General features: G+C 43.0%; 1 protein-coding gene across 1 annotated transcript in view; it reads right to left on the reverse strand.

Annotated features, from left to right (window-relative positions):
* The window catches only part of TMEM233 (transmembrane protein 233), a 29010-nt gene that overhangs the window by 12788 nt on the left and 590 nt on the right, over window positions 1-15632 (reverse strand). The window lies entirely within an intron of this gene.

Raw genomic sequence — 15632 nt, forward strand, 5'->3', positions numbered from 1 at the left:
GGCTAGAGTAACGAAGACAGGCGATGACAAGTATTACTGAGGATGTAGAGAAACTGGAAGCTTCATACATTGCTGGTGGGAATGTAAAATGGTGCAGCTGCTTTCCAAAAAAAAAGTAACTGATAGTTCCTCAAAAAGTTAAACACAGAGTTACACTATGACCTGACAATTCCACTCCTAGGTATATACCCAAGAAAATGGCAAGCCTATGTTCACACAAAAGTTGTACACGAATATTCATAGCAGCATTATTTATAACAGCCCCCCAAATGGAATCAACTCAAATGTCCTTGTTTCTTTGAACATTTACTAGCCCAAGCGCAAACCCTGTCCAGATTCTTTACTGACTGAATACCCAGAACCTAAGTTTGTCCTGTCGCTTCTTCACAAATTTACTGTTTCTTTGTCTGAAAGGTATAAAAGCTGCCTACCTTGGCCACTTCTTTGGTCCCATTTCTAGAGAACTCTGTGTGCACAAATTATAATGTGTTTCTTTTTCTCCTGTTCATCTGTCTTGTGTCAATTTTATTATTAGTCCAGCCACAAGAACTCAAGAGGGGTAGAGGGGGAAATTTCCCCTCCCCGACAAAGCCAAACATGAAAGATCACATAATGTATGATTCTATTTATATGAAATATCCACAATAACTAAGTTCACAGAGACAGAAAATAGATCAGTGGTTGCCAGGATCTGGGAGGACAAGGGGATGGGGAGTGACTGCTAATGGGAATGGGATTTCTTTTAGGCGTGGTAAAAATTTATTGGAATTAAATAGTGGTGACGATTGCACAACCTTGTGAATATACTGATACCAAAACCCAGTAAGTTGTACACTGTTTTGTTTTTAAAGAAACAAGAACAAGTGATAGAGCTTTTGCACATTGAGGGCTCCAGTGGATCAGTGATGGAGCCCAAAGAAACGGGCAGGATCTGGCAAGAGATGGTGGCAGGGCTTAGAATCAGCTTGGGGGTGCCTGGCAGTTACCCCAGAGCCCACCGGAAGCAGCAGCCAGGCCTGCATGTGTTAACAGCAGATTAGACTTTTGTGTGAGCACGTGAGAAACATCTCCTAGAAATATGGAAAGAAACTCTGTGGGGAGTTGATTTAGCAGGGAGGGATAAAAAACAGTGAATCCTGGGCTATGGTGTATAAATGTAAGCCCCATTTAAATGCACAGGTCATTAATGCCCAGGGAAACTGGGATCCAGACAAAAACAGATCGTGCTTCAGGGACCAAATTAACTTTGAGTAATTGTTCTAATTTGGAATGACTGTCAAAGTAAGAGTAAACCAAGAATTGATGCTAAATCTGGGAGCAGGCTGGCTTGAGACCAGAGCAAAGTAATGGTCTGTTAAGAGCTCCTGTGTGACATCCCACTGGATAACAGAGCCCTACCTTTCTATTTTGTGGCCTATTCTGGGATTCCTTCCTGGGGGAGTTAAATCCATTTTAAGTGGATGACATAGATGTCATAGCATATGTCCCTGGAACACACAAAGCTGATTCCACCCCAGGGCCTTTGCACCTCCTGGCTCTGTCCAGGTCTTTCCATGGCTGGCTAGTTCTTAGCCTTTAGTCTTTGCCCATCACCCTTTCTAAAGCAGGTTTTCTTCACCACCTGCCCTCACTAATCCTTCTCTCCTACTTCCCTGTTTATTCTCTTTACAGTGCTTATCACTCTGAAACGATCTCATTTATGTGCTAACGTGTGTATGGTCTGTCTTCCCCGACTCGTATGTAAGTTGCCAGAGAGCTGAGACTCTGACTGTCCCATTCGACAAGCAGGGGAAGGCTGTGGTTGTCCTGTGCTGCCCATGGAGGGTTGGGTAATTCTGCCTAATTTGGGGGCAGAGTAGATCCCTTTGGTTGTGAGTCAGAAGCCACATGCTCCAAACACCTCCTCTGTTTTATTTCCTATGTTTTATTTCTTAAGTGGTTCAGAATTCTTGAGGGGAAGCAGAGTGTTTAATGTGCTGACCTAACATGTAGACTGCTTCTAGTCACGAGAACCTGTTAGCTCACAGATGTCCAGAGTGTCAGCTGTATTTATCTACCTGGTCGCCACAGTGTCTGGCACATAGTAAGTGTACAAAAGCTGTTGAATGAATGAATGAATGTGTGAGAATCCCCGTTCCCTGCTTTCTACCCTTGAGAAATGTCAGCTGAAAATTTCCCAGGTCCTGTGCCACCTTCTCTAAGGGAACTGAGCACACTCAAGTGATGCTTCTTTGTGTTGACTTAAATCTCTCCTCCCTCGTCTGAATTCCTTCTCCCAGCTTTTCTCTTTGAACTTCAGAGCTAACTGCCATGCAATCAGCTTCCTACCATGGTGGCAGGGGTGAGGAACTGCCATAAATGGAAGAGAAGCCTGGTGACCCAGGCTTTCTCTGTCTTTGGCAATGCAGATGTCTGTTTGCCACATCCTGCCTCTTCTGTTTTCCTTCTCATTGATAATGGGTCTTGAACTTTGCCACAATCAAGCACAGATGTGGAAGAGATTTTTTGGGGCTGGGGCGGTTCATGGGATGTTTGAAGTGATGGAGACATCCTCTCTGGTGTCTGCCATTTCCTTCTGTTGGTAGATCCTTACTGAGTAGATAGTGTGGCTCAAGGGAAAATATTATGAACCACATGTCCTTCAAAAGCATGAAGAACTCATCTCAGGAGCATAAGGTGCCCTATAAGTGGGTGAGAGACAGAACAAACAAATGGGCTTAACTATGGAAAGCAGTATGGAGGTTCTTGAAAAAAATTAAAAATAGAACTACCACATGATATAGCAATTCCACCCGTGCGTATATATTCAAAGGAAATGAAAACAGGATCTTGAAGAGATATCTGCACTCCCATGTTTATTGCAGCATTATTTGCAAAAGCCAAGATATGGAAGCAACCTAAGGGACCATCAATAGGTGAATGGATAAAGATGTGGTGTATATATACACATACAATGGAATACTATTCAGCCATGAGAAAGAAGGAAATCCTGCCATGTGCAACAACATGGATGGACCCTGAGGACATTAGGCTAAGTGAGATAAGTCAGACAGAGAAAGACAAATACTGTATGATATCACTTATATGTGGAATCTAAAAAAGCCAAAGTCACAAAAACAGAGAGCAGGGTGGTGTTTACTAGGGGATGGAAGCTGGGGATCTGGGGAGATGTTAAGGGTACAGATTTGCAACTAGTAGATAAATAAGTCCTGGGGATCTAATCACAGTATTGTGATTATAGACAATACTGTATTATAAACATCAAACTTCTAAATATCAAAGAGACTAGGTCTTAATTATTCCCACCATGAAAAAAGAAAAGATGATGATGTGACATAATATAGGTGTTAGCTAATGCTATGATGGCAATCGTACTGCAATACATAAATGTATCATATCAAAATGTTATACATGTCAAACTTGCACAAAATTACATGCCAATTATATCTCAATTTTTTAAAAAAGTGGGCTTATATTAGTGGAGGTGAGCTTCTGCTTAGGTAAAACCCCAGTAAAATCAGACCCCAAACAACAAAACTGCTGATATTTTCTAACCATTTCCTTTGGGCATAAACTGTGCTAAGCTGTGCTTTCTCTATCCTTAGAGATTTTCAAGACTAGAACAAAACATCAGAATAAAATAGCATTTGTCTTGACTGGGCTACAGAGCTGACCATTTCAGCTTGATAAGAACGTATGGGGTTTCCCTGGTGGCGCAGTGGTTGAGAATCTGCCTGCCGATGCAGGGGACACGGGTTCGAGCCCTAGTCTGGGAAGATCCCACATGCCGCAGAACAACTAGGCCCGTGAGCCACAACTACTGAGCCTGTGCGTCTGGAGCCTGTGCTCCGCAACAAGAGAGGCCACAATAGTGAGAGGCCTGCGCATCACAACGAAGAGTGGCCCTTGCTTGCCGCAACTGGAGAAAGCCCTCACACAGAAATGAAGACCCAAAAAAGCCAAAAATAAATAAACAAACCAATGAACCGACATTAAAAAAAAAAAAGAACGTATGATGTAGAAGTAGCACCACCCTTCAAGGTGGAGAATTCACTTATCTACCACCACCCCTTCTTCCTTCTGGCTGAAGATTTTTATTGTCTTTAGAAAAATCCTTATTTCTGACTAGAAATGAAGTCTAAACATTTATTACAGAAAAATTGGAAAATAGTAAAGACTTATTATAGTAAAATCTGAAGTTATAATAGCCAAGATTTACCAAGTACTTTGCATATATTATCCTATCACATTCACAGGGCAACCCCTTGGAGGTAGGTGATATATATATATTTTTAAAAATAAATAAATTTATTTATTTTTGGCTGCCTTGGGTCTTCGCTGCTGCGTGCAGGCTTTCTCTAGTTGCAGCGAGTGGGGGCTACTCTTCATTGTGGTGCGCAGGCTTCTCATTGTGGTGGCTTCTCTTGTTGCAGAGCACGGCCTCTAGGAGTACAGGCTTCAGTAGTTGTGGCACGTAGGCTCAGTAGTTGTGGCTCGCAGGCTCAGTAGTTGTGGCTCATGGGCTCTAGAGCGCAGGCTCAGTAGTTGTGGCACAGGGGCTTAGTTGCTCCGCGGCATGTGGAATCTTCCTGGACCAGGGCTCAAACCCATGTCCCCTGCCTTGGCAGGCGGATTCTTAACCACTGCACCACCAGGGAAGTCTGGAGGTAGGTGATACTGTTTCCAATTTACAGATGAGGAAACTGAGGCTCAGAGGTTAATTAGCTTCATCAATGTCACATGACAGCAAGCAGGGAGCCAGGATTCAAACCCTGGTGGACCTGGTAAAGAATCTGTGCCCTTAACCTTTACAGTTGTAACACTGTCCATATTCCTGCCGCTTAGAGAGAATCATTGTAGACATTTTGGAATGCTTTCCAGCCTTTCCCCCCATGCATGTTCATGTGTGTGTGTGCATATAGGTGTGTGGATTCTTTTAATTGACAGAATGTGTAAGAACGCGTGATCTTATTGCGTATACAACTTTATATTGTCTTTTTTCCCCTACTTGATCTTTTACTTTAAACATTCCCCTGCATAAAAATTCCTCAAAAGCATGATTCTAACAGTTACAAAATATTCTATGTTCTAAATGTATGTATTATAATTAACTTAGTCAATCTCTTCTGTTGGCATCAATCTTTATCTCCATCTTTAATTTTTCACATTTAAACCACAACAATGACAAACATCAATTAAGCAGTTACTCTGAGCCAGGCACCATGATTCATGTATATTAACTCACTTCATAATTCATTTCATAACTTAATGCTGGGATGAATATCTAATATGTAATGTTATGCCTCTCCATTTAGTTAATTTTTTAAAAAATTTTAATCTCTTGGTGAAGCTTTCTTTGTATAGATGTTGCTTGTTTCCTAGGTTTATTTCTGGTATTTAAATTTTTTATTTGCTATTGTGACTTTGCCAGTATTTTGATCTATTGAGTTGCCAATACTGAAATCCTAATTTTAGAACATGTTCCCTTTTCTTCAAAACACCTATTCTCTCTTTCAAAACCATGCCCATCTTTATCATCCCTTTATCTCTAGTAGATATTTGCCTAATGGGGAGTAAGTAAGGTTTTCTCTCTTTCTGCCTCTGTGTGTGTGTCTCTCTCTCTGCCTCTGTTTCTCTCTCTCACACACACACACACTCACTCACACACCTGTGCAAACTTACATCCATGTCTGAACATAGTCGGAGATACTTCCGTCCAGGTGTAAGAACTCTCTTTATATAGATCAGTATTGTCTTAGATCCCAAACTCCCAGACAGCAGGTTCCATCAAAATAGCTTGATGGATGTGCGTACTCAGTAAATATTTTTAGTAATAATGTCTGAGTTTTCAGAGGACTCTGGGGTTTCTTTTTAGATTTTGCTTGCTCCTAAGTTTCTTTGCCTAAAGGTAGTGCTGGGAATTCAGAGACTAAGCTTTTAGATCATAAGGCACATTTCCTTGTCATCACCATTCATCTGTTCATGCTAATCTGTCTCCTTCTTGGGCTTCTGGGCTGTTTCTCTCTATAAATATCTTCAAGGACAAGTGAGAATTGTCCTTTTGCCTGTCTATCACTAAAATAAAAAAACTAGAGAGAAATTCTGCCAGGCTTGATGGAGAGTATTACATGAATGTTTCTTATATCAATGGAGCAAGTCTATTAAAAGAAAAAGCTCTCAGAACATCAAAGCTGTGTTCCTATCCAAGGGCAGGCATAGTCATCTGATTATAATGCTTCAAGAGGCCAGACTGTAAACTTCATGGGGGTGAGGACTGTCATGTTTGATTTTGTCCACTAGGGTCGCCTTTCAGAGCCTTGTTTCCTCATGGATAAATGGGGAGAACCACTTTCGTCTGTGTCTCGCTGGAATTTTGTGAGGAACAAGTGAAATTGTGTCCATGTGAAAATGCTTTGAGAAGTAAATACATATGGACAAATGTAATAATAATAATAATAATAACAGCAATAGCACACTATCAAAATTATCCAGAACAAAGAACAAATGAAGTTATCAGAAGAGGCAGTTAAATATAGGAGGTGCCCTTTAGTTTGGGGTAATAGAAAGCAGGAGGTAAAGGGTAAAGGAAACAGAAAGACAAATTTCTGAATTCTACCTGTAGAAAAAAAGATAATGAGGGAGGAAGAACATCAGCAAGTCTGGTTACAGGACACATTAAAAATATCTGTGCCGGGCTCAGTATCAAAAAAACCAAACAACGCAGTCAAAAAATGGGCAGAAGACCTAAATAGACATTTCTCCAAAGAAGACATACAGATGGCCAACAGGCACATGACAAGATGCTCAACGCTGCCAATTATTAGAGAAATGCAAATCATAACTACAATGAGTTATCACCTCTCACCAGTTAGAAGGGCCATCATCAAAAAGTCTACAAATAATAACTGCTGGAGAGGATGTGGAGAAAAGGGAACCCTCCTACACTCTTGCTGGGAATGTAAATTGGTGCAGTCATCATGGAGAACAGTATGGAGGTTTCTTAAAAAACAAAAAATAGAGCTACCATATGATCCAGCAATCCCACTCCTGGGCATATATCCAGAAAAGGTGAAAACTCTAATTCAAAAAGATCTATGCACCCCAATGTTCATAGCAGCACTATTTACAATAGCCAAGACATGGAAATAACCTAAATGTCCATCGACAGATGAATGGATAAAGAAGATGTGGGGGGTGTGTGTGTGTGTGTGTGTGTGTGTGTGTGTGTGTGTGTAATAGAATATTACTGAGCCATAGAAAAGAATGAAATAATGCCATTTGCAGCAACTTGGATGGACCTAGAGATTATCATACTAAGTGAAGTCAGAGAAAGACAAATATCATATATCACTTTCGTGTAGAATTTTTTAAAAATGATACAAATGAACTTATTCACAAAATAGAAATAGACTCACAGACATAGAAAACAAACTTATGGTTACCAAAGGGGAAAAAGAGGGGGAAGGGAAAAATTGGGAATTTGGATTTAACAGATACACACTACTAGATATAAAATAGATAAACAAGGACCTATTGTATAGTACAGGGAACTAGATTCAATATCTTGTAATAAACTATAATGGAAAAGAATCTGAAAAAGAATATACATATAAAGCTGAATCACTTTGCTGTATACCTGGAACACTGTAAATCAACTATACTTCAATAAAAAAATAAAAGCACAACATCTGAGCAGGAAAATAAAAAGCTGTGTTGGAAGAAAGGTAGAGAGGTGGGTCTTTAGGCAAGAATGTTAGGGATGAAACACCCTGCATTATTACTCTAATATCAACAATGGATCAACTCATTAAAAGTGAGAACCAATGTATCATTAAGAACAGTATTTCCCAAAGTGTGTTCTGTGGCGTATTAGCCTGAGGATCAAAAGACGCGAGGCAACATGCTTAGTAAATGTCCCATGCTATACTGTTCCATCCAAGAGCCACAGGAAACAGTGGTTGGCCAAAGGCTTCACAAGACCTCCAAGGAAAGGAAACAGTTCACTTTTGCTTAACTTAGCATTTGACTTCTCAATTTCCCCCCATATTCCCTACCCCTTTCTTTTTCATAAAACTTGTTTATATCAGGCAAAACCAGTTATTTGAGAAGCATGGTTTTGGAAAATATGGTTTAATTCCTGAACTTGCAGAACTGGAGATTTCAGATATATTCAGACTCCTGCTCTGAAGGCATCATACTTCTGGATGAGCAGCTTTGAACTGAAGAGTGTTAGTTGAGAACAGAAATCAATTTCCAAAGGTGGACCCACTGGCGTGCAGTGTGTGGGGTGCTGGTGAGCTCCAGATGAGCCAGGAAAGCTATCCTTGGGAACCAAGCCTTGGCTAACTTCTCAGCAATGCTTGGCATTAGCCTGGGTTTCCTGGATATTTTCCAAAAATGTTTTGGCAGAAACACAGAACAGAGACGGGAAGGGAGTGTAATCCTCAGAGATAAAGGTAGGAACAAATTTCGGCCTCTGGAGCCATTCATTCATTCATCCATCCATTCATTCATCAAACATACATTACTTATCAACACTGTGCTAAGTTCCTGGGGCTAACAGTGCAGCCGCAAGGGGATCACATACACACACTGGTGCAGAGAAGGAAAGGTACTCTGAGAGAAATCTGTTCAGAGTATAGTGGGTACAACCTAGGGTGAGGGCAACAGGGCAATCAAGAAGGGCTTCACGAAGGAGGTGACCTTCCAGCTGAGCTTTGAAAGAGAAGTGAAATCTGCATTTTAACAAGAGCTTCAAGTGGCTAAATTTTGAGGAGCACTGTTCTAGGATATGAGCCCTCCTACCTGGCCTTCTCATGAGACCTAGTTGAAGGTGTCCTTCAAAGTCATCGTTAAAATTCATTACGAGTCATGGATAAAGAAGGTGTGGTAGATATATACAATGGAATATTACTCAGCCATTAAAAAGAATGAAATAATGCCATTTGCAGCAACGTGGGTGGACCTGAGTGAAGCAAGTCAGAGAAAGAGAAATATCATATGATGTCTCTTATATGCAGAATCTAAAAAGAAATAGTACAAATGAACATATTTACAAAAAGAAACAGACTCACAGACTTAGAGAACGATTTATGAGAACAGACTTATGGTTTCCAGAGGGGAAGGATGGGGGGAAGGGATAGTCAGGGAGTTTGGGATTCACATGTACATACTGCTGTATTTAAAATGGATAACCAACAAGGACCTACTGTATAGCACAGGGAACTCTGCTCAATGTTATGTGGCAGCCTGGATGGGAGGGGAGTTTGGGGGAGAATGGATACACGCATACATACGGCTGAGTCCCTTTGCTGTGCACCTGAAACTATCACAACATTGTCAATTGGCTATACTCCAATATAAAATAAAAAGTTAAAAAAAATTTATTACAAGTCAGACATAGTTTGCTTATTAATTAATGACAAAATGCACCTCAACCATGGCCTGTTTTGCCATCTCATTTAATAGCTGCTGTTTTGTTATCTGGGCAATGTTTAACAACTTTGGGAGGGGCTTTCTTTTTTCCTTAACAACAAAAAAAACTTTTTATTATGTAAACTTTCAAACATATTAAAAAATTAACAGAATAATGTAACAAAACTCCATGTTCCCATAACCCAGCTTCAACAACCATCCATTAGTGGCCAATCTTGTTTTATCTATATCTTCCATATTATAACAAAGCCATTATAAAATTTTATCAGTAAATTAAAATGTCATTTAAAATGGTTTTTTTTTTTTTTTTTTTTTTTTTGCGGTACGCGGGCCTCTCACTGTTGCGGCCTCTCCCGTTGCGGAGCACGGGCTCCGGACGTGCAGGCTCAGCGGCCATGGCTCACGGGCCCAGCTGCTCCGCGGCATGTGGGATCTTCTCAGACTGGGGCACGAATTCGTGTCCCCTGCATCAGCAGGCAGGCTCTCAACCACTGCACCACCAGGGAAGCCCTAAAATGTTTTCTTTTACAGGAACACACAGATTAACATCTTGTACCTCTAATAATCTAGGACTTATTAAATTGAAAGGACCTACTGAAAGGATCCTAACAGCAGTTTAAACTCTATATTCCCAAATACCAAATGTCAGTGGCCACCCTCTGCCACATATTGGGGAAACTTATGAAAGTAGCCATCCAGGGCTTCCCTGGTGGCGCAGTGGTTGAGAGTCCGCCTGCCGATGCAGGGGATACGGGTTCGTGCCCCGGTCTGGGAAGATCCCACATGCCGCGGAGAGGCTGGGCCCGTGAGCCATGGCCGCTGGGCCTGTGCGTCCGGAGCCTGTGCTCCGCAATGGGGGAGGCCACAACAGTGAGAGGCCCACGTACAGCATAAAAAAAAAAAAAAAAAAAAAAAGAAAGTAGCCATCCAGGCAAGGGGCTGCTTGGGTGATGGGCATATCTAAAATTTATGGGTATTGGGGCTTCCCTTGTGGCGCAGTGGTTAAGAATCCGCCTGCCAATGCAGGGGACACAGGTTCGAGCTCTTGTCCTGGAAGATCCCACATGCCGCGGAGCAACTAAGCCCACGTGCCACAACTACTGAAGCCCACGCGCCTACAGCCTGTGCTCTGCAACAAGAGAAACCACCGCAGTGAGAAACCTGTACACCACAATGAAGAGTAGCCCCCGCTCGCTGCAACTAGGAAAGCCCATGCACAGCAACAAAGACCCAACGCAGCCAAAAATAAATAAATAAAATAAATAAATTTATTAAAAAATAAAATCTATGGGTATTTAAAATAGAGCTTTCCAACAAAGCTGACACAATTCAGGCAAGGTCTTTGTCATCTGAAACCATCTTAACACTCTTTAGAGCTTCAAGCACAGGAATTCATAAGAAATAAGTCATAGGTGTCCATAATATTAATAACCTATTTCTCAGATGACAATGATGTGGAAAGAGCCACAGAAGGACGAGAGAAATCACACTGAGAGACCCAACGAGCTACAATATTTAGAGCTTCAACTTGTAAGCAATGTAAGCCTCCTGGGTCAGCTACCTCGACCAAGATCTGTTATTTCCAAGTTCTGCCTTGGTCACTGAAAACAACAACAAAACCCAAAACAGACAAACAAAAAACCACCAAACCCCCCAAAAAACGTACACAAAAAACAACTCCCTTCTAAACCTACTGAAGTCCAGTTGAAACACAGTGTTGATGGATGAGCCCTGGTAGAGCCTGGGTCAGATAGAAAGAATGCCCAGTTTGGTTTGTCTTTCATCCTGTGGATATTTACTTTCTTTTTGACCACAGACCTTGTCTTCTAGAGCAGGTGTGGTCAGGCTCTGGGCAGGACTGTGGCTTACTGTGCCAGCCCATGTTCAGATAACGGATTTTGACAATGGCCTCAGACCAATCATCCATTATCAACTGCATCTTCTGCTGGTTTATGAGACCTGTTGCCTTGTTTTGAGGATTTCTCTTTGCCTTTTTTTTTTCTGTGCTGGAGCCATTTTCTGGATCCTGTGTCTTTCTCTTTCCTGATTTACTTCCTTGTATTCAGGGAGCACATCCTCCCATAGCTTTCTGAGAAAAGGTATATGTCAGATGTTTTTCTGAGATCTTGAATGTCTGAAATTAATATTTACCTTTAGACCACAGCAGTTATTTATTCCAGTGACACATTTACTGGTCACTGTTTTTATTTTTTATCAAATTTTGCTAGTCTCAATAAAAACAGAAAAACTGCTACTGCTACTGGAAAAGGTAATGGCTTGTATCCCTAAAATATATGCATCACCATCCTTATTGAGTTCATCATCAACATCATCAATACTTATGAGTTCTAGCTGTGTTTTAGGTAATGCCATGAAACCATTTAACTTTTATCATTTAATCTCCACAACAGCCCCTGAGTTGGTACTGTCACAACCCTTATTTTACAGGGTTGAAAAATCAAGCCTCAGAAAGATTAAGACAGCTGCATGAAATCACAAATGTAGCAAAAAGCACAAAAGGATTTGAACCTCACTGGTTGGTATCTAGACAGATTCTGTTGGTGTGAGGGAGAAGTTCTGTTGAAAGAAGGCTTACAATTCACCTAATTAAAACTCATTGGCTATTTTGTATCCATACTTAGAGTGACCAACTCGGTTCAACTATGCAAAAGACTGTATCATAACATCATAAAAAATGCAGGCTCGGCATGGACTCACTTCCAGTCTCTTGAGCCAGGCAGCAAATTCCAGCTACAAAACCAACAGGCTAAATTTGCCAACACTCCTGCAACTTGCCTGGAACCTTTTTTCTTCCAGAGGGCAGAGACCTTGCTGATCTTATTTACCACTTGACAGAGGTAAAAGAGTATACCAATGCCTGGAATAGAGCCTGGCATATAATAGGTGCTCAATAAGTATTTGTAGGATGAACAAACATTCTTTCTCCAGGGTAAAAGCCATGTGGATAGTCTCCAGCATTCTATCTTTTGGACGGAATAAACAGAGATAGCCAGGGAGGAGCGGGAGCACAATGAAAACCACCCTGGGCTTTACTTTCCAAGCCATGTGCTGCATCTGTATGGAGGAAGGGTGCCATTTTCAAATTCACATGTGCAATATGGGCTAGCGATGGCCCAGTCTGGGGGAAATTCTTTGAGATATGTGTCCCTGAAATGGAGTACAGTTAAGTGCACTGCAACAAATAGACTTTCAGTACTTGGGGGAAGCAAAGGCTTTCACGTCCCTGCCTCTGACAATGCTTGACCCACCAGTGTTTCAATACAACAAACCGTATTGTACTGACTCTCATCGGTGCTGCACTGCCTCACAACCAGGACTCCGTTAGCTCTGCACGGATGGTTAAAAGATCACAGGTGCCCACAGCTTGAAGAACACTCTTCTCAAATGTATAATTTTCAAAGTAGTTTTATTATCCCCTAGCACCTACTTCAACTCCGTGATTTTACAGAAGGCTTCTCAGGCTTGGTTTAATAAATACAGATATTGATTGTTTTGAGATTGTTGGCTCTTTTTACAGTTCTGGGAACTAGTTATATTGAGCCTTGTCAATATTTATACCAGTTTGCATCATCTCCCAGTGTTTATTGATTGGGGTGCTATTGATGTTTGGGGTAGGTCCGTTCTTCATTCGGGCAACAGCCTCCAGCACTGTAGGATATTAATACTCTTTAGCCCCTCCCCAAATGCCAGTAGCGCCCCGAATCACTGAGATACACAAATACTCCCCAATACTTCCAAGTGCTTCCATGGGGAATAGCACCACTATTTAGTGCCTCAATTTATCACAAATTACAGATGAGTAAGATCTGAAAATAGCCAGGACTGAACATCACAACACTCCCTAGGGAAAGAACACACCTGGCTTTTGGTGGGCCACCTTCCTCTTACACACCCTTCCACTTCCTCTTCATCCTTTGGACTTTGGAGTCTTTATTATGAAACCTGTCAAATCGGGATGTACACTGTTTCAAAGGGAAAAAGCTTCCAGTACCTTAGAGGGAGTGCAATGAGAGGGTGTAGGAAGCTCTTTTTAGAATTTGGATTTCATTAATTTGATGTTCTGTTTGTTTTCATACATGGCATATGATGTTTCCAGATTCCAAATCTATCCATCTGTCTGACAATTATTGCCCGTACCTAGCACAAAGCTGGTGGCTTGACACGCTTTTCTTCTGTTTTATCCTTACAACAGTTTTGCCTCCACTTAAAACACCTTTTACATTCTCATTTTCTAGGTGAAGAAACCAAGGCTTTGAAAGGGTATGGAACTTGGCCATAGTCAACTTTCTGACTCCAGTGTCTACTTTCTGACAATAGAATGGTCTCTTGCTGTAAAGCTAGTGAAGAAGTCTTGGTGGAGGGAATGGGGATGAGGGGACCAGAAAAAGGTTTCTATTTGAAACACATACAAGTCTTATCCCCCAGGACACACCAAGTAGCATCGCTAGTGTCCAACCTGTCACCACCCGCTGGAGTTTTAGCTCATCTCCGATGAATGTGGGGTGCGGGGAGCCTTTGCAGGCAGTTTTCTCGTTGGCACTGGGAAAGGGGTAAATCGGCTGTCGATTCATTAATAAACCAGGACAGAATGTGGACACCAATACCAGCCAGAGAGTCTGCTGCTGTCTGGAGAATTTGGCTGCTGCATCCTCCCCCTGCTTTGCTGCCAAAAAACACAAAAAACAAAAAGAACCCAAGACCGGATATCTTGGGAGAGGAAGGGAGGAAACTGGCTGGTTGGTCCAAAGGAACCTGATACGGTGGTTCTGAGGCTCCAGTACGGGATAGAGCAGCAGGAGTAAAACAGACATTGTGACCCATTAACACCATTCGTTCATTCAGGCATTCATTCAGGCATTCATTTTGTAATATTTATTGGGTATCTACCAAATGTCAGATTCTCTTCTAGGTAAAGGTACAGCAACAAAAAACGAGCATCAAGCAAATATCCCGGCCCTCAGAGAGCTTATAGTCTAACGAGGGGACACACACAGTAAGCATGTTAATAAGTGAAATAATATATCAGATGCAGACGAGTGCTTTGGGCAAAAACTATCGGGGAAGGGAGAATAGAGCTTGTGGGGGTTTGATTTTAAACACTGTGCCAAGCGGGTCACACTTTATCTCATTAATACAACAATCCTAAGACATATGGCTTTGACTATTCTCATTTTACAGACAGAGACTGACATTAAGAGAGATGCATACAGCTAGCTAGTACGTGGTGGAACTGGGATTTGAACCCAGGCGGTCAGAACTTCAGCGGTCTGAGACAGGGCAAGCTGCGCGTGCAAATGAGGTCTTCGTGTGCACCCACGAAGCGAATACGGAACCACCCACGGGCAAGTGAGGGCGGGCTTGAAGGGGGTAGGGGGTAGGGGCGGCGGCTCTTGATCTTTACTGAGCTGAATCCGGACTCTCCCGGGTCTGTGTCTGGAGAGTTCGGTCAGGCGAGGTGGGTGGGCGGGAGAGGGAGCTCGCAAGGCTGTCCCGGGACAGTGCCCGGCCAGCTGCCCCAGTCAATAAGGTTAGGACCTCGCGGGCGCTCCTTGCCCTCCCGGTGGGGTTCGCACAGAGCTCCTACCTGGGCGGAAGAGGGCGGTGGAGGCGAGCTTCGGAAGGGGGGACTGGATCGCTCAGAGAGAGGCACGCAGCTCGGGAGGCCAGCGCAAAGGGCGCGCGGAGCTGCACGGGGCGCGGGAGTCCCCAGTGGGTTCCCGGGAGCTCCCAGGGCGTAAGACGCATTGGTGGAGGGGCGCCTGGGAGCCCCTGGGCAACACCAAGAGTGGCGGGCAGAGAGCCCCGCGCAGGAAGTGAGAGAGGGACTACGACATGCTGGGGCAGAAAGAGTAAAAGGTGAGCTCGCACAGTGCTGGTGAGAGGGGCACAGGGGCAGCCCAAGAACGGGCTGGAGCGCAGGCTCACTGGAAAGCGGGGTCAAAGGGTGCCGAAGGGAGCCAAGCAGAGGGAACTGGCGTAGGAAGAAGTGCGAAGGAACTGGTGCCGCAGAGAGGGCGTGCTGAAGTGTGGGACCGGGGCTCTAGAGGACATCGGGGATCGCCTGGGGACCCTCAGAGAGCGGCGGAGGCGGCGCTCCGGGCACGGCAAAGAAAGGACTCCGCGCTAAAAGACTGAGACAGTGCCGCGCGCTGGAGAGGCCGAGCACCGGCGGGGCA

This window comes from Mesoplodon densirostris, chromosome 15 (assembly GCF_025265405.1).
Source record: "Mesoplodon densirostris isolate mMesDen1 chromosome 15, mMesDen1 primary haplotype, whole genome shotgun sequence".
In the NCBI taxonomy this organism is placed as follows: Eukaryota; Metazoa; Chordata; class Mammalia; order Artiodactyla; family Ziphiidae; genus Mesoplodon; species Mesoplodon densirostris.